At 37.1% G+C, this 27,940-nt stretch overlaps 1 protein-coding gene and 1 pseudogene across 14 annotated transcripts in view; both read left to right on the plus strand.

Annotated features, from left to right (window-relative positions):
• The window catches only part of SOX6 (SRY-box transcription factor 6), a 633,323-nt gene that overhangs the window by 316,837 nt on the left and 288,546 nt on the right, over positions 1-27,940 (plus strand). The gene's annotated exons all lie outside the window — the stretch shown is intronic.
• Positions 25,111-25,253, plus strand: LOC111721437 (annotated as a pseudogene).

The raw sequence follows: 27,940 nt of genomic DNA on the forward strand, positions 1-27,940 counted from the left end.
GCTGAGAGTAATGGGCTTTGGCCATTAGTATTGGAAAGAGGACTTGTTATTGACCATCCTGCCATGTGCTTTTAAGTATAGACATCCTTTAGTGGAAGAGCTAAAGTATCAGATCTCCAATAGTGACTACAATATATGAGCACCGGGATGTTTTCCCTGGGAACACCCTGGCACCTCAAACTGGCACCTTTCTACTAACCAAAGCAATCTATCTTTCAAGTATTTAGATGATGTCATGCTCATACAAGAAATTGCCAGGATGCTATAGAAATGAGTCCTTAAGTATTGACTTATGGCAAGACCTTATTAGTGGGAACTTGTTACTTCTTGGAAGGAAACAGAAGAACCAAACCAAAAAACACTGTTGTAGGGTCTGCGCTTCAAGTCTCAAGATGCCACTTTGGTTTTCAATATCAGATTTATGAAAAGTAATATGGCAGTGTATATAGAAGGCCAACCTTGGCTTAAGCAAGACCTTGTTAACTTCTGGGACACATCTCATCTCTGTGATCAGGGGCAAATCACGTCACCTCTGGGCCCCAGGCAACTGTTTCAAATCTTACTTTGTACCCTGTTTGAGCTTCCTTACAGAGCCAAGGAGTTGCTAATCTATATTAGGGAAAGAATTTTCCACACCTAAAATTTCTTATACTACCTGGTCCACCTGCTCCTCTGTTCTTATGAAAAGACCTATGGTGCTTTTGGGTTTATGAAGCCCATTTCTCACAATAACCCTGTGGGGCAGGTGGGGTAAATATAATGAAAATGGAAGAAGACGAAGAAATGAGGCTCAGGGAGAATATGTGATTTACCTAAGGTACGTAGCAGAAGAAGGACTCAAATTCAAGTCTTCTGCTCCCAGTCCTGTGCTCCTTCCATTATGTCTTTGCTGTCTCTATGGAAGCACTGGACATTCTTGTCGTCCATATTCCCCAAAAACCAATGGGTCATCTATCTGGTTCCTTTCATCCCCGATATTCTGGGATCAGTGTCAAGCTTTCCTTGTTCTTTGTTTTCACTAATTGCTTCTGTTTTTGTTCTCACCTTGTTTTCACTTGCCCCTTTTCTTTTGAGAATGTGGAGCAGCTCTATCTGGTAAGAGGCCTTTGCTCACTGATTGCTGTAGATGTCTGGTCCTTCCTCTCTTTCCCTCTGATCCTGAGTCTTCTCCCTTTTTGCCCCAGACTTTGCCTCCTTATCAGTTTTCTGGGTTACTGCGTTAATTTAGACATCCTAGGTCAGCTTTCCTGACCTCTTTTTATTTTCCTGTTATATGCTGTCTTCTCTAATTAGAATGTAAGCTCCTGGAGGATAGGAGCTTTTTATTTTTCACTAGTACATATTTGTATTCCCAGTGCCTATAATAGTTCCTGGCACCCAATAAGTGTCTAATAAATGCTTACTGACTTGACTTGAAGTGACTTTTGAACCCACAGAGTCTGTATCTATCTCCAGGGTGTGGGTTTGCTATTTGGGAGCTTCCTGATGAGTCCTGAGGTCAGCAAACAGAAGCAGGTTTACTTTTCTGTCTCCAATGGCACCCTTCCTCCATGCTGTGCTGCCAGTGAGCAAAAACTTGCCTTGGAAGTTTCGGTCTGTGTGTTTCTAGCTTCCTCAATCTAAATCATTTCATCCTCTTAGTCCCAGTTTTTTCATCTGTAAAATGCCATTCCAGTGTCTTTGCTAAGAAAACCCCAAATGGAGTCACAAAGAACTGGACACAATCGAAATGATTGAACATTGAGGACTAGGAGAAGCAAGGTGATCAATCTGCCCATAGTTGTGTAGAAAATAGCCAGTTGAGTTGGAATTGGAACTTGGGTCTTCTGACTGTGGGTCTACTATGCATTCTAGTATATCCTATCTTCTGTCCCCACCTGAGAACTCAGCTACTCTCTTGGCTCTGCCGGCTCTTCAATGTGCATTGGTAGCTGTCCTTGGTCTGGTTCATTTGGAATAATGAGAACTTCCACTCAGGCATGGACTCTCCTGGATCTCAAGACTGGTCTCTGCATGGGCCAGTTTTGCTCTGCTAACATGTGTGGGCCAGTCAGTAAACAATTATTAGGCATTTGAGGCATTGCGCTAAGTGTCGTGGATAACAGAGAAAGTCAAAAGATAATACCTGCTCTTATGAAACTCAGTCTAATGGGAAATGACATGCAGACATAAAGGTACAGAAAAGCTACAGACAAAATACATTGGGAATAACAGACAGAACTAAGGAGGACAGGGAAGAGTTTCTTTAAGAGTGGGGTTTTAGCTGGGATTGAAGGGAGGTGGGGGGAGTAAAGGGTGGTGATTGAGAAGGGAGAACACTCTGGGCATGGGATTTCTCTTAACCTTCCTTCTCATCGTCCTTACATGAGGTCCCTGATCCTTGCTCCCCACATGTTGGTGACATTCTCTCCCTCCTCAGATTATCCCCTGTATATTGAATTTCCCTGCCAGGAGAATGTAAACCCTGTTGTGGGCAGTGCTGAGACCATTACAGCTAATGTCTGTTGAGTTGAATAGTGGAGGTCAGTGATCAGGAAATCCTGGGATATGTCAACCCGAGAGTGTGTGCCTTTTTCAATCCACAGAATTGTATTGTGTGGGAAGTGATTCAGTCCTTCAGGCAACAACACAGAGTCCCCACTGTGTGAAGAGGGAGGAAAGGGCCTCCCCAGTACTATCATGCTCATTTCCAGCTCTGGTCCTTCACCCAGCAAAGTTTAAGAGAGAATGTCTTCACCTTACACCTGTTTTTGTTCAAGGTGATTATTGTGGATTTAATTGTCTTTGATATTAGAAGATCACCATGATATAGACGCTAGAATTCTGGAGTTGGAGTCAAGAAAATCCAGCTTCAAATTCCCTCCCCTTACCTTTGTTAGATATGTGACCATGGGCAAATCCATTAATCTCTTTAAGCCTCAGTGTCCTCATCTGTAAAATGGGAATGACGATATGGGTAAGACCTACCTCATGGAGTTGCTGTGAAGCTTAAACTTTATCAGTTTTCAAAGCTTCTGTAAATGAGATTCTTAAATGGTATGAATTGAATATTCAATACAAATGAGTCACAGAATTTTCTGCAAGTTTCTAGCTTCCATTACAACCATTGTTATTTTCTTCTCCAGTAGGTTTAAAGCAAACAGAAATTAAATGACTTCCCCCATTCACACAGCTAGTGCATATCTGAGGTTAGATTTGAATTCAGGTCTTCCTGACTCCTATCACTCTTTCCTCTGAGCCACCTAGCTGACTCTATTTTTTAAGCCTCCAGCCCTTGATGTTCCCCAAAGATCTCCTTGACCCTGCTTAGCTTCCTAGGTCAAGTGAGATAGAGCTTGGTAAGGGGGAGGGGCCTGTAGATGAATTCTCCATCACCCATAGCTTTTTAAAAATTCCATAACTAAATTTAGGAACATCTATAAAGCTAGGGAAGATTGCGTGTCTGAACTTATCACCTGGTGCCCAGGGTGTGGCAGTGACTTCCCTTGTAAGCCACATGACCACTTATGTATTTCATTTGTGGGTGCAGTGTGGACCCAGAATCAGGAAGCTTTGGGTTCAAACCCAGCCTCCTCCAGTCAGTAACTGTGCTACCCTGGATGAGACATTGGACTTTCTATCTTTAGTTTTGTCATCTGTAAGAGAGGATATTAAGAGTTTCTCCTTTACGGGGCTGTTTTGTTTACCAGATGAGATGTTCTATGAAGTATTTTGCAAACCTTAAAGGCTTTTTTTTTTTTTTTTAAGTGGCACTAGATAGAGTCTGGAGTTTAGAGTTAAGAAGCCTCATCTTTGGGAATTCAAATTCAGCCTCAGTCAATTACTTCAGCTGAATGATCCTGGATAAGTCCTTTAAGCCTGTTTGCCTCAGTTTCCTCATCTGTAAAATGAGCTGGAGGAGGAAATGTCAAACCACTCCAGCATCTTTGACGAGAAAATCTCAAATGGGATCATAAAGAGTTGGCCATAACTGCAAAATGACCAAACAACAACGTGTGGCAGGCTGGCACTGTACTAAGAGCTGCAAATACCCAAAACAAGTTAATTCCTGATATGAGGGTGTTTGCATTCTAATTCTAATAAAGGAAGATAAGACAGAGGAAAGGGAGTGACATGTCATAGGAATACTTATACATTTGAATGATTAAGTGAGATGAAAAGCTTTCTGGTGGTTTTTAAAGGTAGTAAAATGTTTTGCCCCAAACATGTGAGTTCTAGTGATGATGATGCTGATACCATTAAATGGGTGGGGGCTTAGTCAGCATAGCATGAGCTCTTTGGATCAATAAAATGGTTGAGAATCCTGAACTGATTCTCCTGTGGGCCATATTTTTGAGGGATGTTTTATTAGTTTTATTTTTTGTGTTATTTTCTTCTCTTATTTCATTAAAAATAAAAAGAAACATTCTCTCCTCTACGCACTCCCCCTCAGGTATGTAGCTTTAGGTTGGAAACATAGATAACAAATTATGATGGGGGTAAAGGCAAGGCAGGATGAGAACTGGGTCAGTGGGTCAGTAAATGGCCTGGATGGGCTAAAGTTGCTCTTGTCTCCTGACTTCAGTTGAATTTATTTGAACTCAAACCTTATTTTAGCTTCTGCTCTCAAAAGTCAAAGCTGCCCTGTCCCCACATAAAGGAGAATCCTTAATAAATATTTTTCAGTCGTGAATTTGAGTCAATGTAGAAGCCAGGAAGCAAAAGAAAGGTAGGGACCAAAGATGATGAACATTTACCCGCCAGATACGAACGCGATCCCTCCCTGTGATGATAAGCAGGAATGGAGAAAACTCCCCAAAAAAACAGTGTGTTCTGGATTAGCTGACCAGTCTCACTCCAGTTGCCATGGCCCAGGCAGGAGTGAATTTCCCAGTTGTTGAGGTGAACGGCCTCAGGTTTCTCTGGTGATGAACTTTCGTTTTCCTTCACCCTCCTTGCTCTGCCAGTCCTGCTGTTTTGCAACAAGCCTTAAAATGCTTTAAGTGCTTTGACCGTGGTAATGAATGAAAATGTCTTTCCAGCACTGAGAGGATTGCATTAGACTGAATAGTCACCTTCTTTGTAAAAGCGCTATTAGAGAGGGGCAGCTGTAAGTAAGGATAACGATTTGTGTCCACTGCTTATTTACTGAAAATTGTAAATGTATTATTTATTGAGAGCTCTCCAGACAGTGCTTGTCAGAATAAAAATGTCAGCTCTGAGCAAAATGTTATAATACATAATAAAAATGCTAGGTGCGCATTTTAGAGAGACAACTAATTAGACTTGCCTTTCTTTAAAGAAAGACAGTAAAAATGTCCAGTGTTAGGTACATTTTAAATTTGGATAGATTCTCTTTTCCCACCTACCCTGAGCTCTGGCATTGGCTTTGGAAAACTTATCAGCCTCAAAAAAAAAAAATAATAATAATTTTGACAACTCTGTATTGTTGCTATTAGGAATTGCTCCCGAGACATGGGGAGGCAGGCTGGTGGAGGAGGCCCGCTAACCCAGAGTGAGCAGCTGCTTCTACCTCCATGTTTTGTCTGAAACTCCAAGATGTCACTTCCTCCCTGAGCAGCGCTCATGGAAAACTGCCTCCAGTGTAAACAACATAAAATTATTAAGCTTATTCCTCAGCCGTGCTAATTAACCCCAAACAAATTTCACATTAAGGAAACAGAATTCAATCAATGTAAATGTTATTGCTGTGTATTACTGTAAGCAATAATACAGTGGCTAAAATAATTAATTATTTGGGGAAATCATCATTTTTTTGAAGAGAAAGTCTTTATTCCGTGAGGGCGCAAAATATCAGGCGGATTTTTTTTCCCCCTTTAGCCCCCTCCTGGCATGGCGCAGTCAAGATCAGGGCCGGGAAAACATGGGTGACGCCCAGTCATTTTGATGGGGAAGGGAAACGTTTCAGTGCCATTTAGTTAGAGCTTGTCGGCTTTCTGTGCTCTGGTATAATACATCTGCAGACTTCATCTGTCATTACCCATAGTAGTCTACCAGCCACATTAGCAGCTCCCCCCTCCCAACCCTTGCTCCCCAAAGGGAAAAACATTGTAAATAGAATTCACTCCTCTGCAGATAAAATGACGCATCCTCTGTACCATCATGCCCTGGTTTGGGGAAGCATTGCCAAAAACTCAAGAGGACATTTTCTCTTTTTCACCCAATTTTATCAAACAGAACTCTTAATCAAAATTTCAAATAAACTGGGTTTTGTCAGCATATGAAAGTTATCATTAGATCTACTCCTCTTTCATTGAAATATTTCCTAAGAATCTATTTCATGGGCAAAGCAGTTAGTTTTATCCAACCTATTGAGAACTAGATGAGGGTTGGGCCAGTTGGAGGGATGTAATGATCAGCATTGCTTTTGATATTATGTTGTGGGGACTCACAATTTGCAAACCAGCCTTCAAATTCTTGTAGGACCAAAACACCCTCATCTTCAGTACAAAATGCTGACGGTTTTAAAAGAACTTCCAGGTTGTTAAAACCATGGTTAAATTATGCTGTTTAGGTATATTAGAATCTCGGATAACTGCGAATAACAGCTGTCACCTTCATCACCAAATCTCATCGTCGTCATCATTGGTGTCATCGTCAGCATCATCCTCAGAAGACCCGTGGAGTTGTGTAGTACAGAAGCCAGATGGCGTGAAATGCTATTTTTCGTATAGTCAAATGCATATTTGATTAATCTGGATTTATTTATCAGTTAGGAACAATGGGCTGTAGAGAGTACAAAATGCAATTCAGATGACATTTGTTTGTGTGAGATATGACACATTGCTTACCTGGTGTCTACCATCAAGCTCTTAAATAAGGAAACTTTGAGACATGGAGAAATCTAAGGAGTGGCCTATTAAAAATCCAATGGTATTTTCCCCAAGTTAATGAACACAAACCATTTCTTTGCAAGTGACAAATGTGACTCCTTATTCTCATTCAGCTTTCCTTAGTATTCAGTGAATGCTATTTCATGGAGAACTCTAATTCCTTCTATGTCTATTCAACCTGTGTCTTAATCCTGACAGGAGTATTTAATCTCTTTATCATATCTTAAATACCCAACAAGCAGGTTGATATTAAATATTTACAATGGGGTAAAAACTAACAGAGGGACCTAAGGTATTTCAGGGCACTACCAGGGCATACAACCATGAAAAACAAAAATGCCCCTACATTTCACATCCCTACTTGAGGAGAAATTAAAACCGCATGAAAGGGAGGGCTGTTCAAGACAACACCCAATATTCCACTTTTTTATTGTGTCTTTCTTTGAGTTTCACTGATTGGTTCAAGATTATGACTTGATATTTTTGCCTCATTAGAGCTTTATTTCTTGCTAGATGGTTATTCCGTTTTCTCCTTGTTTGGGCATTTATTTTTATTTTTTCTAATCCTAAAACACCTTTAGAAATGTTATTCGATGGCATTACTTTGATAGCTGATAATATATCACAGATGATAGGAAGCTGTGTACAGTAATTGAAAGAATCAGATACAATTTAGTAAACAGAAAATTCCTATTCAACATTTCCCATACATTTTAAAGGCCCGTGTTTATGAGGATAATTTAGAAAAATGTTTTCATGATATATAGGTAGAAACCTATATATATATATATATCATAGCATAGTATGCATGATATCTAATAGCTAACAATTCAACATTTATTAAGCAAACCCCCACTATGTGTAAGATGCTGTATTAGGGATTGAAAAAAAATCCAACTTACTTTTATTCAGACCTTTATAATAATTAGCATTTATGGAGTACTAAAGTGATTGGAAGACTCTTTGGAAATATAATTAGTTAAATCATACAATATCTCTGCTTAATATTCCTAGATTTTAAAGGTGCTGTATAATACCAAATAATGCTATGAATATCCTCAAATTGATGTCTTGGTTAGATGCCCTATTACTTCATTTTAAAAATTGGATGCAAAGAGCTCAGTTCTAGTATTTTATTTCTATTATGACTGCATTCAGTAACCTGTAGCAAACACGCTTTTATGTGTTTTCTCTCCTCCTCTTCACTCCCCCTTCCCCGCTAACTCATTTAAAATTATTTTTTAAAAAAGGAAAAGGGGGGGCAGTCAAAAAGAGACTACAGAATTTGAAACCCAGTGGCCCTGAAGTGATGGGAAAATGGCCAAGGTGTCATAGGTAATTTCTGACCCTGTTTTACGAGTTTTGCTCTTTCTTATTCCCCTTGTCAGCCTGGGAATCCCCGAGGCTGTGCAAACTGGCTGAACATCACTCAATCCCAGTTTTATATCCTCTTTTAATAATGTTGAGTCTATTCTGTCCAACTTTGATTCAGACAACCTGCTTGTCTTGAAAAAGTGATATATTTAATCAGTGGCTCTGTCTCCAGCATAGCTCCCACTGCGTGAGACTCCAGCCAGAGAGTAGCACAGTGTCCTGTCACTTCTCTTTGAATAGGTAATGTGGAGCCGATCAGCCGAAAAGACAGGAGCTGGAACTGCTTGTTAGGACACATGATCAAAAGCCACTCTCTGCTTTCTGCCAATCAAACCTCATGTCGCCTTGTGGGGCAGACATTAAATAGATTTTTTTCCCCCTGCCTTACACCGTGGGCATTTTGCCAGCTTGACATGTGAACTGTTACAAAAGATAGCAGAGTTCCACTGCTCGCTTGCTGATTTTAAATATTACCGAACACTTGCTGTCAAAATTAAATATTTATCATAATGTATTGCAATAGATTTATAGAATGACCATCCTGTTTCCTTGACATTCTAATTGTAGCTGCTTAGAGGCAGCAACAATAGACATTGGTTTTCTGGGCAAAAGAAAGTACAAAAAAAAAAAAAAAAACCCACACCCACACAAACTGCATAACTCTGGCAAATAGTTTTAAACAAGACGATGGGATATTTTCTAAAACAGACTCACTGTTTAATGTTTTGATTTTATGGGGGATTTTTTTCAGCTATTAGGTAAATAATTTTTCTAAGTTATGGACAGCAGGAGAATTTTTATTTTTGAGTCATATGCAAAGGTATTTGGATGAACTTAATTTGCAAACAAAGTTCAGGATTTCATTCTCTGTGCTAACTGGGGAAATAGTTATTTTTCATCTCCACAGAACACTTCCATAGATCTGTCCCAATTTGTAACCTGTCCTTATGGGTACTTTTTCTTTCTTTTAATCATTTCTTTCTACCTTGCACACCCCTCTGTCTCACGGCCACCTCATCTCTCTGCCTCTGTGCTGATGGTCCAGACCTGACCCCCAAACTTCTCAAAAGAAAAATGAAGACCTTGGGAATGAGTTTTTTCCTCTTGACTTGCAAGGCTTCTCCCGAAGTTTCCAGAATCCAGATAATGGCTTTTAAAACCCTCCAACCTGAGTTAATGCTTTGCTACCCCATACTTGTCAGTTGGTACTTGCTGGGACCATCCTAATGATCATTTTAAAGGGAGTTAAACATTTTCACCAAAACATACCATGACAATCTAGTGGAACTCATTTAAACAGGGAGCTACACATAAACAGCTGCTCCTTCAATAAGCCATTCTTTATAATACCCTTATTACCTTCTAGTGTCTCAAATTCTGATTAGTCAACAGTGCTGATTGCTGTGTGGCATGCCGTTGCCCATCTTCCTTCGGCTCAGCTGCTCATGTCATTGCTGTTATTTGATTACAACACAACTTGTGCATTGTTTCCCCAAGTTACTCTCCGTAGTGGGTCTCTTAAAAACTTGACATTAGCCAAGGAGATGGCGGGGGTGAGGGCCGGGGATGGAAACTTTCTTTGTATACATTGGTGAAGAGGGCGGAGGAAGAGAAAGTATGGCAAAAGAGACCCACGGATGGAGAAGTCGTCTCCTGTGGCAAAGACTGGTTTTTGAGTCTGAGAATGAATGCCACTTGAAATAAATAGGGGGTGAAAGTGCACTGAATCGCACAACATTCACTGATGATGAGCTAAAAAGAAACAAAACCCAAATACAACAACGACAACAACCCTAAACAGTGACTATGTGTATAGAACTGAACGGGAAGGCTCTAAATTGGGGCTTCTTCACCCGGCCCCCATGAATAATTTTTTTTTTTTTTGGTGATAATTTGGTTTCCTTTGTAATACTATTTTATCTAATGCATTTAAAAACATTATTCTGAGAAAGTGATTCTAGACATCAACAGATTGCCAAAGGGGTCTCCAAAATAAGATTAAGAACCCTCGGTCTATTAAAAAAAGAAAGAAAGAAAGAAAAAGGTTAAGACAAGTTGAAAAATAGGCGCTAGAATTAGCCCCACCTGGAATTTCCTAGAATCCGGGCGATTGCGTCTTTATCACTGCCCTGGGACATTGCTCAGTGTCACCACCACCAGCACCATCACCACTGGTGCCTCCCTGAAGAAGATGGAGTGCGCTCTATTTCAGTTCCAGCTAGGTAGGGGTGGGAGAAATCACCATAATGAAGCTTTAATTTCAATGATTCCTTTGTTGTGACCCCTCAGAATCTAGTCATCGGGAGTCGGAAATGCTGACACAGGAGAAATGCAACCCCATTACAGGCCCTAAATCTGTCATTGTGCTCTGGAGTCTGCTCTGAAAATAGCCAAGCTCTTTTTGTAAATTAAAATCGGTGTGAATGGGAACAGATGTTGGCGTGCTTTACTTTATCTGCAGGGATCCCAGTTAAGGGGGAGGAGGGTCAGCAAGGTTAGATGGTAGGAATTATGGCAAATGTGCAAATGACAAGATCGACGGTTATAGAAAGTCTGTTCTGTATAAGGATATAAGTAAACATAATTAGTAGTTACTTTTGATAGTCCAGATGATGATTATGCTTATACTACTGTACCCAGAGAAAAAAAAGAAGGGGGTTGTTGTCAATCCCATCAGAGTTTGTGCACATGCGTGCTCTCTTTTATCCCACTGGGGATGGGGCTAGCTTCCATTTCTCTTCATCACCTCCCATTCACTAGGAGCTGAATGGGAATGGGCAGTAGGTGTTATTGACCAGCATTATCTGAGTAACTTCCCACCACTGATACTGAAGGGTAGTCTTTGTACACTTTTCATACAAATGTCAAAAATAATGAAAATGGGTTATGATCTAAAAATGTACCATTTATCAACTAGCTTGCATAGTCAATTTAAATAAGTCTCGCAGAAGTTTGTCTTGATTTGAAAAAAATAGCATAGGATGAATTTATTTATAAGAACCTTAATAGTTTCTCTCAATTCCTTTTACATTTTAGATTACCTTATAATTTTCTAAATCTACATGAACAATAATGATCAATTTTGTCAGTATTATTCACACCTTTTATTAATTTAACATAGATGAATAAATGTGAATGTTGTGAAGAGTTGATTGGGAATAGATTTTAAATCTGACAGTTAGATTACAGGGTACCTAAGAAAAAATGGCTCTTTCACTAGGTACCTAGTAATTTAATTCTTGTTTGAAATTATTATAATTTATTACAGTGTGTGGGTCCTAATGAATGTCTACTATTAAATGAAAAGGAGAAATTGAAATTAAGATTATGAAATTCTTTTAACTCATATCTTAAAATCCTCTTAAACAATTCAGGATATATTAATAAGCTATGTAGGTTTCTTTCCATTTTCTGTAATGACAAATAAAAACATTTTTGTCAGAGCATAAGGAGATCAGAAAATGCTGAATATGGATGCCTTTAAAGCACCAGTCATATAATATTGGCATTTTAAAGAAATGTTAGTGGCCATTATAACAGCATAAAAATTGACAAGCTCTTTCAAACATTTCTTTGCATTATATGCTGCCTTCTCTAGCAGATTCTGTTTTCCAGAAACGGCTTGTTCTCCTGGGTATTGCATATTTGACTTAGGGTGGTATAGACCTATACGCTATGTCGATGCAAAAAAAATTTTTTTAAAAATCATTTTTAAATTAAAAAAAAATCTTAATTCCAAATACTGGGTGGGGTGGTTTTGTAGATTGAATAGAAATTAAAAAAATAAAAAAAAGAATTCCCAGAGAAGGGATGGTCAATTAAAATAACTATTATCTCCTAATTTTTAGATGATTTGGAAAATTTATAAAATGGAAATTGTCTGTCTTTTTTTCTTTTCTTTTTCTTTCTTTTCTTTTTTTTTTTTTTTTTTAACATTGTCCATGAGACAAAACAGTAAAGATTAAGTAACATCACACTGTTCTTTTCTCTCATTTTCTAAACTGAGGGATTATCCAAAGAGCCATTTGAGGGGACCAATATTATCTCACCCGAGAAGAGGAGACTTTTCAGTTGATTATGATGATTAGCAAATAATTTTATGAGAATTAAGAATAAATTGTATTTAAAAATCTAAACATTTAAAAAAATAATTCTTAATATTTCTTTATGTTATCCCCAAGTTTGGAGGGTGGGGATGAAGTATAGGGATTTCTTCCCCTAAAGAAACCATTAAATAATGTATCAAAAGAGAGAAAAACATAAAGAAATTTGGTGGATACCTTATATGTCTTATTGAACATTATGGTATACATCATTTGCTACTCTCTTTAACAGGAGACCTTAACCTTTTTAGTGTGCATATCATAGATCCCATTGGCAATCTGGTAGAGCCTAAAAACTGTTTTAAATGCATAAAATAAAATATGTAGGATTACAAAGAGAAAAAACCTTACATTTAAATGATGTTACTAACATATGTATACATATAGATACAGATTGATGAATCTCAAATTAAGAACCCTTGCTTTTGAAGAATATTCATGTCTGTGTCCAAGTTTCAGACATGATCATTGGTTGGGCAATGTTGTGGTTAGTCTCTTTAAAGCTTTTCCAATCTTGAAAAACAGAATGTATCTTCCTTCCAGTGGCCAATTTGATGAGTGGGCAGCTGGTGGGTTGGACGCCTGCTTAGGTTTTTCCATGTCTATGTCTATGTCTCTGCTCTTGGGTACAAGGGGCTGCATCCCTGCATAAAGCAAACAAGGCCTTCTATCTTCCCCACATTTTTGCCTTTGTCAAAAGAATGCAGGGAGTATTTTGTCTGCTTAAATATGGTAAAGTAGGTACGTTTGTTGAGTTCAAGTCGACTCAGGGCCTGAAAGGAAAAAAAAAAGACAGAGCTGTATGCAGCCATCCTCTCTCAATGATGATGGTCCTTCATTTTAGGGAGAAAAGAAATGTTTATTATGGTTGTTTAGTAAGGAAACAATTGGATCAAGCTCATTCTGTACAAGTTTCTATAAATATCAAAGTCTTTTCTCATCCATCAGTAATGTCCACTCCACGTGATTACTGTTTATCTCTGTAACTAGTCCCAACAGTAAAATTCCGGTGTCCATCCCTCATATACAATTACAAAAGAATAAGGCTGGACAACTGTAGCAAGGTTAGGAAGCCACAGCTTTTCTTATGCAGTTTGGAAAACTTATGGTGATGTAGAAAAATATACTTCTTAAATTTTTTTTCAGTGCGACCTTATAATTTTAAAAATGTAAAAATGTTAACTTTGAAAAGCACTGGCAATTTACAAAACTCTGTCTTGCTGGATCTATTGAGTGTTTTGTCATCCCTTCCGGTGCCTGTCTGAACTCTGACTGAAAGGTGGAAATATGTTTGCTCTAACATATTTGGTGTGATTGAGATGAGATTAAGTGGTTTAAACGATTTAAAAATTATATTTACATTAGTGCAATCTGTTAGCTTTAATGCTAATCTGTCTTTTCATTTGCTTCGTGGGGTAACAAACTGGGCATGGAGGGCTCGATCTGTTCAGAATATCAGTCACCTTAAAGTTGGGGTTCTCCCCATAACCAGCTTCTGAGTTCTCCAAGCAAAGTTGAGTTCACTATTTAGACCTTAGCTGTACTTCTTAGCAATGACCTTGTGGGGGTAGAGAAGCATGGCCCAGTGGCACTTTCCAGCTGTATGCAGGCTATCCGTCGGGGTATAATCATGCTCAGTCCCAGCACCGCAGGCTTGGACATATGTTGAGTTTTATTTCTTTCTTCTGACATTAATCCTATTCACCAGCTGTTCTGCCAGCTGCCATTCTTCAGCTTGGAGATTACATTTTGGGGGATACCAACAAAGGTCTAGTTGACCACTGCTCTCCCTCCCTCCCTTTTCTCCCACCCCTTTCCGCCTGCCCCATTTACTTTAGAAATGATTGGTTTGGGGGTTAGGGGGATTCAATTTTTTTTCCTACTCTCACCTCAGTCCTCTTTGGGTCCCTGGACTTTAATGTGATTTATGATCACTTTGAGTGTGTTAGAGATAAGCCTTTAAAAGAGCCCAGATTACCACCTTACTTATAAATCCCCTTTCCATAAAAAAAGAGTCTGTAGTTTACATTGAAGACTATAATTAATGTTTCTTATTCGATTATGTAAACAACATCAATTAGTAGCAAAAATCTTCTGATGTCCTAAAATCACATTAAAGACAAAAACATGCTTTCATTTTATCTCTCTGTCCTCCCCCCCCCCCCAGGTTTCTGAGTGTATCTCCATTAAAGATGATACATTTTTTGAGCTATGGTTTCACTAATCTAGTTTGAACGGGCTATTAAATCTCTGTTACACTCATAATATATACTAATAAGTAGTATAGATTTCTCACTTCGTATTCCAGATGATCTGTCCATAAGCAGGATGTTAAACATCTGTAGTTTAAGCCTTCTGGGACTAACAAATGCATTAATGCTGGAAAGAAATGTGGCCTGAGCAATAAGGTCACAGACCATGTGATAAAGAAGTGACCCCAATATCATCAGGCACACATGCATACTCCAGTAGTAATCCTTCTATTTTCATACAGGGGGGAAAGCCTAATAGATTTAAATTGTAATCATTCTCAGCCCACATTTAGTATATTAATGGCAGCAAATACACAAAATCCCATATGCCTTATAATTCTCTTAGCGGATGCTTTAACAGCTTTTGCCGCACTGTTCTTCACAATAGCGGCTTAATAAGTAGCCACTTGCTTTCCTCGGTAGTGGGACTAAATGGTAACATCAGTGATTGCCGTGGACCGCTAAATTAGTAGCAGAGATTTTGCATTTCCCCCACTTTGTAGCTCATGGAAAGCAGACTGGAAGGAATTCAGTTTTAATTCATCTAAAGGGCCGGCAGGAATCATTGGAAAAAAAAATTAAAACGTAGTCTTATTCTCCTCCAAACTCCATTATTCCAATGGAGCCACCATCTCCTCGATGGGAGGACTCCCTCCCACAACAACGAAGATCATCCCCTGTCCGCGCCGGCTGGGACTATGGGACTCTCATCCCGGTTTTTCCTCTAAATTAGCAATGAGAAGAGATGGGAAGAGCAGTGGCAATGGGAATGGGGCTTCTTTATGTTCTCTTGAAAAGAAGACCAAATGGGTATTTCCAGCAGATCTAAGAAATTCTTATTGTCGGAAAGTCCAAAGGGACTTGTTGAGCCGGGAGTTTTTTTTTTTTTTTTTTTTTTTTTAAAGGAAAAAAATAAAAACAATCTCGAATTGACCATCGAGTGCCTGTAACCAAATCTATAGAAATGAGGTGGAAAAAAGTTCTACCACTGGCCTTTTGGAACAAATACATCCAAAGAGGGAGAAATAAAAGAAATACTCTGGATTTTCCCCAGCCTTGGCTCTCCCCCCAAAGCTTTACCAGGAGTGAACCCCCTTTACTAAATCCGGACATTCTATTTATAGCAATATTCCTCTTTCCATTGGTGGCCAAAGCGCTGCTTATAGGAAAACCTACAGGTGACTAATAGGAGTTGCTCACTAAGTGGAATAATGAATAGTATTAGGTGTCAATTAAATCAAGCTTCCCCGAGGTGCAGGTGCTCCACAATGTACTGACACATTTCAAGTAGCTATGCCACTTCACCCATGCATATGAACAAGCACATTTGCATATTAAAAAGCTGAAAATTATTTAACTGAAGCAAAAGTCTTTTAGAGATGATGGAGGTTATTAAAACTGTTGACAAGAAAGAAGGTAATTGCCTGAAAATGAGAGATGACATTCTGCTATACACAGGGAACGTTGTTTTTGTTGTATTGTGCAGCCGTGCCTGGGTGTATAACCTATTACATTGAGATTGCTCCTATGCAATTAGACCCTTTTTGTCCTCACTTCAATAAGGCTATGATTATGAAGGATTGAAGAACACTTGGCATATTGAATGTCTGTTGTTTTTATAACTTCGTCAGAAATGACAAAACACGTTTTGTGTCCTGTTTTTTCTTTGTAGGCTTATTGATTCTGTGATTATAATATTCATAAAAGACAATGTGTTCATGGCTGAACACTCTGTCATTTATACAGGTTTTATTTTTTTCCCTCTTTTTTTTCCCCCTGCTGCAACACCGTACTCGTTTGAATGCCAAGGTGTTAGTCATAAGATGAACAGATTTTTTTTTTTTTTAAGTAAAAGATGAATAGGTGAGAAGTTGATCGTACTCATCATTCCAACTATTGCCATGCAAAGTGTCTAAAAAAGAGGAATGTTTGGGGAAAGTTTCAGATAGTGATAATTTGCCAGCTCACAAACTTGGAAGCTGTGAGGTTTCTTTCTCTTAAACACCAGCGGCTGATTCTCCCCTTAAAATGGCCATGTTTCTGTGGGCCAAACCATAGATGAAGAGCATTTAGTAAATAGCATGAGATCCTAAATTTAGAACTAAAGGCTTGGAGGGCCAATCTCATTCCTTCCATTTGATGGGAAAGCAAGCTGAAGCACAGAGAAGGGAAATTACTTATCAGGGTCACCTAGGTAGGAAGTAGCAGAATTAGGATTGAACCCAGGGATGTATGATCATAGATTTAGAGCTGGAAGAAATATCAGAGGTCATCTCTTTCAATCCCCTGCTTTTATCTGAAAGGAAACAGAAGGCCAGAAAGATGATGAGGCTCGTTTGTGGTCCCACAAGCAAGTGGCAGAGCTGGGATTTGAACTTAAATCCTCTGGTTTCTTATTGCAATTTTCTTTCCACTATGGGATGTTGTCTTTCAGTCCAGACCCCAAAAAAAGATTTCCTGGGTATCATAGGAAATGATGGTTTGAAGTTGACCCCAAAGAAAGATTTCCTGGGTACCATAGGAAATGATGGTTTGAAGTTGACCCCAAAGAAAGATTTCCTGGGTACCATAGGAAATGATGGTTTGAAGTTGATCCCAAAGAAAGATTTCCTGGATATCATAGGAAATGATGGCTTGAAGTTGACCTCAAAGAAAGATTTCCTGGATACCATAGGAATTGATGATTTGAAGTTGGCTCCTGAGGTTTGAGGTGGAGCTGACTTGATCCTCCATGGCAAAGATTGCTTGTGAAATAATTTTATATCTAATCATCGTAATTGGGTTGATGGATGTGGAAACCCCAAGCACCAGTTGTTGAACCGGGAGTTTGTTTTTTTGTTTTTTTTAATAGATCTACTCTAGGTCAGCAAACTGGGAAGTTCATTGTCATTGTCATAACCCACATTCCTCCCTTGGAGCTAGTGTTTTTGGGGGACCTGGGGATGACTTGGGCTTCCTCCACCTGCCCTTCTGGATACCTGGTGTCAAACTTGTGCTGATCCCCTTCCTTAGTGAGGAAATCTAGGATGACTTTGGCAAGTATGGAGTCTTTGAGAGCTGGAAAAAGTCCCAATTGGCCCATAAAGTTTCTAGACTGTGAGCTAGTGTCCCCTCCCTTGCCTTTCATGTTGCCTTTTTCTGCATAATGATGATGCTTCTTTTCTGTTTTGCCACATCTGGGCTTTAGTAAATTAAGAGGCACACCTAGAATCCCTGTTAGCAGCTGTCGAGTCATTCATCTAATCTGACATGTTCACTCTTTGAGCCAGATAAGGGTTGAAAAATGGCTTTTAGGCATACCCTTTTTGATTTTACAAAAAAAAAAAAAAAAAAAAAAAAGCTAAAATTCATTTACCTTGTTCTCTACAAATCCGCAATAACATTTCCTGCATCCTTAAGGAAAGCAATGCTGATCTGATCATACAATTTTCAGGGAGTAGTATGCTCCTTGGTGACTGAAGAGTAGAGAGTGGGCCAGATCTTATTCTCCATCTGCCACCTTGCTTACATATTTTCTTTCTCTTCTTCCCCTTAGCTCTTCTTCATTCAAATCTGCCTCTCCACCAATTTCTAAAGGAGAAATTTGTTCCAGTTGCTTTTTTAGGTCTCATTAAGGAATTGTAAAGGAAGATGATTAACTCAAATTTGCCTACGTGGATTTAGAGGAGAATCAACCCATTTTCTTACTATTAAAAAAGTTTGCTAAAATGAATCTCTTGTGGACTAATTGAAGTTTTGCTTCCTTTGAAAAAACAATTTTTCTTTGGGGGAGCTATTATTTTTTTTTTAGGAACATATTTTGGAATCATTTGCATAATTATGTTTACTGCTTAAATCCATAGTTATTTATTTTTGTTTTTTTATTACTAACACAAATTATATTAATTTTTACAAAATAATGGTGTCTTCATGAGGACTTTATAATTACAAAGGATTTTGTGGACCTCATTTTATTTGACCCTACCAACAACATTTTCAGATGGGGCACATAAGTATTATTCCCATTTTATAAATGGACAAACTATATTTCAGAGAAGAGAAGTAACTGTATTTTTAGGTACCAGAGTGGTGACTTAAGCCCACAGTCTTTATAAGAAAATGAGAGTTGGTAAGTTTAATGTTTAAGGAATCAGGAGTGAAAATTTTTTTCATTTTAATTTGAATAAAAAATATACTTTGGGTGTATTCATGTGAAATATTGATTACATTAAGCTTGAAAACATATATTCTAAGAACCGAAGCCAATGGAATTTTCTGTTTAGGACTACCTTTTGGAAAAATAGTTCACACTCATGTGGTACTTTAATGTTGCAAAGTGCTTTCCTAAAAACAACTCTGCAGAACAGTAAAACAGGTTTGATGATTCCCAAGTAAGTGTATGTGGCAAAAATAAAAACTCACCCTTACTGATATAGTGCTTTCTACAAAGAGCTTGCCTCTCAACAGCTCTGTGAAGTGGGTAGAATGTTTTATTATCCCCGCTTTTACAAATTGAAAAACTGAGGCCCAGAGAGGACCGCTAATAGCTAGCAGAGCTGGGATTTGGACCTGGGCCTTTGGACTGCTGATAGAATATTTTTCTCACTGTTCTCCCCTCCTTTTCAGGACATGGATTCTGTATTGAGCATAAATGCTTCTCTGTATTTTAACCAGAGACTTGTGGTGGGTAGGAAGCTTGGGTGCTATCTTGGAATCCTGATCAGAGAAAAAGAAGCTCCCCTGTCCATTACCCTTAGAAGCGGGGAGCAGAGTTGTAGAGTAGAATGTTTCGTGTATGATATATGTATTTATGCTTGTGTGGCCATGGGAGGTACTCAAGAACATTTTCTGTGCCCAATGATCATGTCTGCAATATGTAAGCTGATATAGCAGGACCTTTCCATTTCCTAGTAAGTAAAAATGTGACCAAAATCTCAAGTTTGTAGTGATCTTTCCTTTATATCAAATTGCTTCTATTATTTTTTAAAATATTCTTTTTAAAAAATTATTTTATTAAGAGCTTAATTTTTAAACAACAGTGTAATAAACTAAATTTGTTAGAAATTATTTACACTTGAATTAATTTTGATTCATAAAGTGTCATAACTGTTTTTCAGTTACTATCTCTTTAGTCATTGTTCAGGATTCTTTGTTCATTCATTCTCATCCCTTTTTCCTCTTATGTGGTCATAGTTAGTGGGAACTTCATTTTTTTTTTAACCAGGTTGCTTATTGATGGAATAAGGAAGTTACTTTGATGAAGAAGTTATAGAATGACCCTTATTACACTGAAGTGTTAAAACTTGTTACACTTGATCTGGATAGATCTTTTAAAGAGGGTATACTGTGCATTACTTGGCCTAAATGAACATGGCACCAGACTATAGAGTGGTACAAAAAAACAACCTTTAGCTACCTCAATTGCATAGAAAAGACGACCACGTTCTTGGACCGACTTAGTTGGGCATCCAACCACAGATCTCTGCATTTGCTTTGGGTTTTATACTTCTATCTGGCTAGCTGTGATTACTGTATTGAAAGCCTGAAAGCCACAAGGTCCACTGGAGTCACAGACTTGAATTTAAGTCCTGGTTCTACCTGTATGAATTTGGGCCTATCATTTAACAATCTCTTTGGGTCTGAGATTCTTCACTTAAATAGAAATACTGGACTATCCTTCTGAAGTCTTTTCCCAGGCCTGGATTTACATCCTTCTGTTGGAGAGACGATGTCTCTAATTAAGACTTTTGTGTCCCACCTGGAGTCCTTATGCAGATGTTCACTTCCAGAAACATGACTCAGTGTAAGAATATTTTAAAAAGATACTTTAGGTCATTTTTAATTTCCTAACAATTTTCTCATTTGAACCTCACAAAGACCCTGTGAGATTATTATCCCCATTTTTACAGATGAGGTAAGTGAGACTTTTACCCAAAGTCATAAAAGATGTGATAAAAGTGGAACTCTCCTCCTGGCTCCCTGAGTCCAACATCCATGCATTTCCATTATGTCAAGCTTTTGCTTCCATATCATTCTTTCAGCAGGTCAAAGTTCATTCAAACCAAGGTTATGCTTCTGACAGCTAATTTGAACTTTCTGGCACCTTGAGGCCATAGAAGCAGGCTTGTTCTAGGACAGAAGCACCTCATTTGACTTCTTTGGCTAGCCACATGGCTGCCCTGTATTATTTTTGTGGCTTTGTGGACATGAAGCTTCTTGAAGTTGGGAGAGTGGTCATTCAGAAAAGTGTATTGGGTTATGGACAGATCTTAATTGGAATAGTAGTTTAAACTGCTTTTTGCCACAATGTGACCCTCTTTAGAAATTTAGGAGAATAGAAATGAAAATTTTTGAAGTCACAATTTCAACAAATTATATTTCTTGAATGTTTAGTGCTCTAGTTCTTAAGTTTTTAAAATATGTAATATTTTATTTTTCCCCAATTACATATTAAAACAAATTTAAAATTTTTTTTTTAAAGTTTTGAGTTCTAAATTCTAGCTTCTCCTCCTTCCCTCTTCTTCCCCTCTCCCTGAGATGGTAAGCAATCTGATATGTTATACATTGCAATTAATACAAAATATTTCAATATTAGTCATTTTGTACAAGAAGACTTGAACAAAAAAAGAATGAATGAAAGAAAAAGAGAGACAGAGAAAGAAGAAAAGAAAAAAGTAAGAAAAAGAGAAAAACAGCATGCTTCAATAGACACACAATATCAGTTCTTTCTCTGGAGGTGGATAGCATGCTTCATCATGAGTCCTTTGGGATTGTTTTAGATTATTGTATTGTTGAGAATAGCTAGGTTATTCAGAATTCTTTATGATATAATGTTGCAGTTAATATTCTCCTGGTTCTGTTTACTTCACTTTGTATCAATTTATGGAAGTCTTTCCAGGTTTCTCTGAAATCATTCTGCTTGTCATTTCTTATAACTTGCTAAGTTAAGACAATTTCTATAGTTAAAATTTTGTAATCTGGGGCTCAAGATCATTTGCGTAAGACTCTCCTAATTGGTGGAAAATAATTATTCAATGCTGCCTGCAGTGCTCAGGCATCTCTACATGTTGACTTTTACCTGAGTCTCTCCCTCTTGGGACTTCTCCCTGAAGAAGACCTGGAATCGTGTGTCTCCTCTCTTGGGAACTAGAAGAACAAGGATTTCTCCTTTCTCAAGCTCTCAGCAGCTCAGCTCCCATATGAGCATGGGTAATCATTCTCCACCAGTGAGAAGAGTCTGAATGTAAATAGACCTGAGCTCCACATTCCAGTATTGTGAAGAATGCAAACATAATTTCATATCATGTACAGTGAAAATTGAGTAACTGGAATGGCCAGAGAGTATAAGAATCAGGGAACTGAATGATTGGAGCAGGAATTCTTATCCTCATTTGTGTCATGGATTCTTTGGCAGTATTATATACATACACAAGCATATATATCCTTCAGTTTTTTTTTCTTAATTAGTTTTTCATTCATTTCAAGTTGTGTCCAACTCTTTTTTACTTCATTTGGGATTCTCTTGGTAAAGAAAACTTTCTCCAGTTCATTTTACAGATAATAAAACTGAGGCAAATAGGGTTAAGTGAGTTAGTTATCCAGGGAAGTGACTGAAGCCAGATTTGAACTCAGGAAAACGAATCTTCCTTATTCTAGGCCTGGTGCTCTTTCCATGGTGCCTTACAAAGGAAGCCAATTATATTGAAGTATAGTATGGTAATCATGAATTCCATCAAGCACCCTTGGATTAGAGAGAATAATGGTCAGAGGATTAGGTGGTCAGGCAGTAAAATAATCAGGAAATGAATTGGTCAGGGAATGAATTAGTAAGAAGTACAAAGAACATCAAAGTCTACACTCTTATTTTTACTTGCACTTTACCTTTTCATTATTCTTGTTTGAGCACCTGAGAACATATGTTGTTCTAGCATCTAGCAGTCTTTGAGTACCCTTGACTATTTATACAGGTTCCCAAAGGTCTAAGTCACTGTATGACTTGTTGGATCAGAGATGTGATGAGGTAGAGGACAGTCAGTTTAAAAGCATTCACAAAAGAGGTGGGAAAAATAAAAAGCTCACAAAAAAGAAAGAGCCAGTGAGGAGGGGCGTAAGCAACCTTGACCTGAAGAGAAGGCTCTAGGAAGCCTTCATCCATCCCTACACTTAATAGCTAACAGTTATGGTCGGTTTTGATAGTCTTGCTATCAATAGAGACTAGATTATTAGTCCCTATTACTAGTTGTATCTTTATTGATGATAATTATAAATGCTGTCACCCATATCTGGGAGCATTTGCCACATTCTAAACTTAGTTCAAGGTTTTACCTTTTAAAATATCATTTTCTTTTCAATGAGCTCTTTCTTTGAATGTTTTAAAAACTGGGACTGTCATGTTGTGCCTAACACTAAGCAAGCATTTATTATAAGACTGCTGATGTGCCTGGAACTGCGATAAGTGTTGGGAATAAATATATAAATCTAAGATAGTTTTGGTCTTTAAAAGGCTTTAGTTATACTGGGTGATTTTTACAAATATTATCTCATTTGAGCCTCACAACCACCCTTTCAGATAGCTGCTACCATTATCCCCATTTTACAGGTAAAGAAAATCAGGTGAAACTACTTACATAGGATCAACACAGCTAAGTAAATGTTTGAGGTTGAATTTGAACTCAGGCCTTCCTGATAACAGAACTAGTGCACTATCCACTACCAGCTGCCTCAAACTGTGCTAGACCAGGTGCCACCTCTTATTTAAAACTCTCCAAGTGTTAGTGCTTCCTCATTTCTACTTATCTTGGCATATATATGTGTGTGTGTGTGTGTGTGTGTATAATGTACATATATGTGTATATATATATATGCACACACACAAATATATATGATATCACTTGTTCTAGAATATAAGTTTTTTGGAAATAAGAAAGGATTTAAAAAAATATCCATTTAATTATTGCCTGAGCATGGAGTAGTCAGAATAGGTAGATGATGGGATGGTTAGAAAAGAGAATAACCTTTCAAATGGAATAGTCAAGGCATGGAATTGAAGGCTCACTAACAAAACCTTTTCTTTTAATCCTGGCTGAGAATGTCTAAAATGTGAATGTTTTTCTTCTTTAGCAAATAAATAGAGGGAATCTGGTAAACTATTTCTCTACTAGTTCAATTTATTCTGTGCCTAAAATTTTCACATTGACTTTTAGTGGTAATTTTTCAGGGATGGATAATGGAGGTTAATTACACTAATTTTTATATAGTACTTTATATATATATTATCATATATGATATTTGGCATATTAATAAATGTTTGTTGACTGAGTGACAACTATCTTGCGAGATAGGTACTATTATTGTTCTCAATTAGGTTAGGCAGAATAGTAATAATAATTTATATTTATTTGGCATTTTAAGGTTTATAAGAGATAAAGTATATTATCTCATTTAATCCTCACAAAATCCCCTGAGATAAATGTCACATATATTATTATCCCCATGTTGTAGATGATCAAACGAACACTAAGAAAGATTAAATAACTTGCTGATAGTGATACTGGTTGGAAACAGTATTTGAACCCAGATCTCTCTCAATTTGATGTTCAATGTTCTTACAATTATGATCATTTCTTTAAAAAAATTATATAGCATTAATTACTTTGGATTTGAATTGCTTTCTTCTAAAGTTGACCTCACAAAACAATTTTCTTTATCTTGGAGATCTAGCTGACTATATATACTGCCCGGGATGTTGGTGTGATGTCACTGTGGCTAAATCTGCAGGTTTGCCCCAGATAGTTTCGCTGGCTAAAACCTAATCTTCCTAAGTTGCAGACAGGTCTTCTCCATTACTCCATTCATTAATCTAATAAATGTGTACACTGGTTTTATGGGACACGGGAGAAGGGAATATAGATAGATGCCTACGACAAATAACCCAAAGAGCACAAGTACTTTCTTTGAGGTATGAGAAAGTGGGGAAGATTTCAATACATTGCTGTAGTCTTGGCTTGCTCTGCCAGCTAAGCCTTGTTTTTCTTCCTTCCTTCCTTCCTTCCTTCCTTCCTTCCTTCCTTCCTTCCTTCCTTCCTTCCTTCCTTCCTTCCTTCCTTCCTTTCTTTCTTTCTTTCTTTCTTTCTTTCTTTCTTTCTTTCTTTCTTTCTTCCTTCCTTCCTTCCTTCCTTCCTTTCTTTCTTTCTTTCTTTCTTTCTTTCTTTCTTTCTTTCTTTCTTTCTTTCTTTCTTTCTTTCTTTCTTTTTTTCTTTCTTTCTTTCTTTCTGTCTCTCTCTTTCTTTGTCTTTCTTTTCTTTATTTCTTTCTCTCTCTCTTTCTTTCTTTGTCTTTTTCTTTCTCTCTCTCTCTCTTTCTTTCTTTCTCTCTCTCTCTTCCTTCCTTCCTTCCTTCCTTCCACATTTTGACTTATCTGTAGAACACTGAAATGGATTTTCATTATGTGAACTAAATGATGATCCTGACATATCTTCATTAATAACAAAGTCAGTAAACTGTGCTCACTGTGATATTAATGTCAAGTATCTTTGATTGTATAATATTTTCTTTGAAAGTTGTTATTATATCGCTTCTCGGCCTTTTGGCTAAGATCAAGTGTAGAAAGTTGATATTATAAGAGTGATATAAAAATAAACTCCTTAGAATATTTTTTATTAAATTGACCATCTGATTTCCCCAGAACTTTTGGAAAGTTTAATGTGATCATCTGCATATATTTCTGTTTCTACAGATTTCTAGACCTTTAATCTACATTGAAGATGAAATGGCTGACTTTATATTGTTTTAAGTGGATATTTAAAGATTTTATTTTTCTCAATCTTTGTTTTATTTTGAATTTTTGTTTCTGATAAATTTTATTGCTAGTTTCAATTTTTTAAAAAACATAATCTTGACTTTCTTTTGTATCCTTTCCCATCTCTCATCCAGGAGAATCTTATTTTACTTTGTGACCTAGGTATCACTTAACTTCTTTTGTGCCTCAGGTTCTTCATATGTAAAATATTTTAAAGGACTTTGTGAACCTTAAAATGCTTTATAAATACTGGCTCTTAATCTTGTCGTTATTTGCTATTGGGACCAAGTTTATTATTTGTTTTGTATTTCAAAACATTCATTTTCTAAAATTGCCTTGTGGTTGTTCATTCCATTTATATTATAGGAGTTAGCTGAGTATATTTTGTTGGCTCTGCTTATTTCACTTTGTATCAGTATATGCCCTTTTGTGTTTTCTATGCATAATGTTTATCATTCTCACAGTAATATAATATTCCATTACATCTATGCCCTATCTTTGTTTAGCTGCTCCCCAATCAATTATTATTTCTAGTTATTAACTTATTTCTAGTTTTTTTCCTAGTACAATAAATGCAGCTGTTAGTATTTTGAAGTACATGAAGTCTTTTGGTCAGTGATTTCCTAGAGTATATATCTAAAGGGGGAATCTCTGAGTTAAAGCATGAGGACATTTTAACCATCCCCTCTTTTAAATTTTTTTATATAACTAACTATAAACTGTTTTCCAGGATGGTCAGAAAATTGAGAGTGACACCAAAAATCCATTAGTGTGTTTATCTTTATACAATCCTTCTAAAATAACTATTTTTATCTTTAGTTATCTTTGCCAATTTTCTGGATGTGAGGTGAAATCTCAAATCTCAGAGTTGTTCTGATTTTCTTCCTTCCTTCCTTTTTTCCTTCCTTTCTTCCTTCTCTATCGCCCCTTTCTTTTTAAAAAATTAATGCCTCAGAACATTCTTATGGATGATTGTTAATGGTTTGCAAATTTTTCCTTTCAGAATTACTTGGTCATGTCTTTTGACTAATTCTCTATTGAGGGATAATTTTTAATCTTATCTATTTCCATTACTTGTCTATACATCTTGGATACCAAATCCTGATCAGAGACACAAAGATGTTTTCTCAGTCAATAACTTTGCTTCTTGTCTTAGGTGTATTTTGTTCATGAGACAGTTTCAATTTTATGTAATCAAAACCATCCATTTTATTTTTTGTAGTTGCTTCCATCCTCTTTCTTTCTTTTTAGCCAAGAATTTAGCTTCTACCTGTTGCTTTGAAAAGTTTATAATCTGCTTCTCTTCTAAATTTTTTATGTAAATGATCTTTGTTATTTGGGTTTTGTATCCATTTTGAATTTGTTGTGGAGTGTGGATAATGGTCTAAGCTTAGTTTGTGCCAGACTGCTTCTCAGTATTCTCAATTAGGGAGTTCCTTTTGAAGTCCTTAATGATTTTAAGTTTATCAAACAATGCATTTTTGAGTTCCTTTATATGTAGTTCTCACTTTTTTAGTCTGTTCCATTGATCTACTTTTCTTTTCAACCTGTAATAAATGATATTTATGATTCCTGCTTTTTCATATATTTTGAGGTCTGAAAGTGCTATTTGTCCTTCATTTCTATCTTTTAAAATGATTTCCCTTGAAGTTTTAGATATTTTGTTCTCTTCAATGAATTCTGTCATTGTATTTAGTTCTGTAAAGTATCCTGTTGGTTGTTTTATTTGTATAGAACTAAATTCATAGAGTATATCTTTTTCAATAGATAGTAATTGTTGCTATTACAAATCAAATATGGATGAAAAGGATTAGCTAGGTGGTACAGTAGATAAATGGATGGGCCTGGAATCAGGAAGACCTGACTTCAAATCTAGCCTCAGACATGTGCTAGTTAGTTGTGTGACTCTAGACAAGTCACTTAATCCTGTTTGCCTCAGTTTTCTCATATGAAAGTAAGATAAAAAAGGAAATGGCAAACAAGTCCAATAACTTTGGTGAGAAAATCACAAATGAGGTCATGAAGAGGTAGGCACAACTGAAATGATTTAACAAGAGAATAACAACAATCCAATTAATTAAAAACAATTTAGGGAAAGGTGCAGAACTAAAAATAAGTGAAGAAAGAAAACATGCATTTATTATGTGCTTACTATGTGGATTAGTCAAAGACAAAAATTAAACAGGCTTTGCCCTCATGGGGCTTACATGCTACTAGAGGGGAACATGTACACAGATAAGCCAATATAAATAAGAATTACTGTAATCTGGAGGAAGGAAGTTTGTTTGGTGAGTGAAATTTTGACCAATTTTTGCCAAGGAATCAGTACTTTGTTTTGAGCATTGTAAAATCATAGCAGAATCAAATGAGTGACACCCACATTTATTCTGTTATGGAGGTCTCAGTAACAAAAAATACATCTGAGTTAGAAAGGAAAAGATCTGGTTAGACTTAATAGCCTCCTTTGAAATAAAATAATGCAGCACAAATCTCTCTTTGTTGATCTTTTGGATGATCTATTGATTGTCTTTGTTTCATTTACATTGGGTTCAAGCCTGGATGAGAGAAGAAGAGAGATCAAGTAAGCAATTGTGTATACAA

The sequence above is a fragment of the Sarcophilus harrisii genome, chromosome 6 (genome assembly GCF_902635505.1).
Source record: "Sarcophilus harrisii chromosome 6, mSarHar1.11, whole genome shotgun sequence".
Taxonomy (NCBI): Eukaryota; Metazoa; Chordata; class Mammalia; order Dasyuromorphia; family Dasyuridae; genus Sarcophilus; species Sarcophilus harrisii.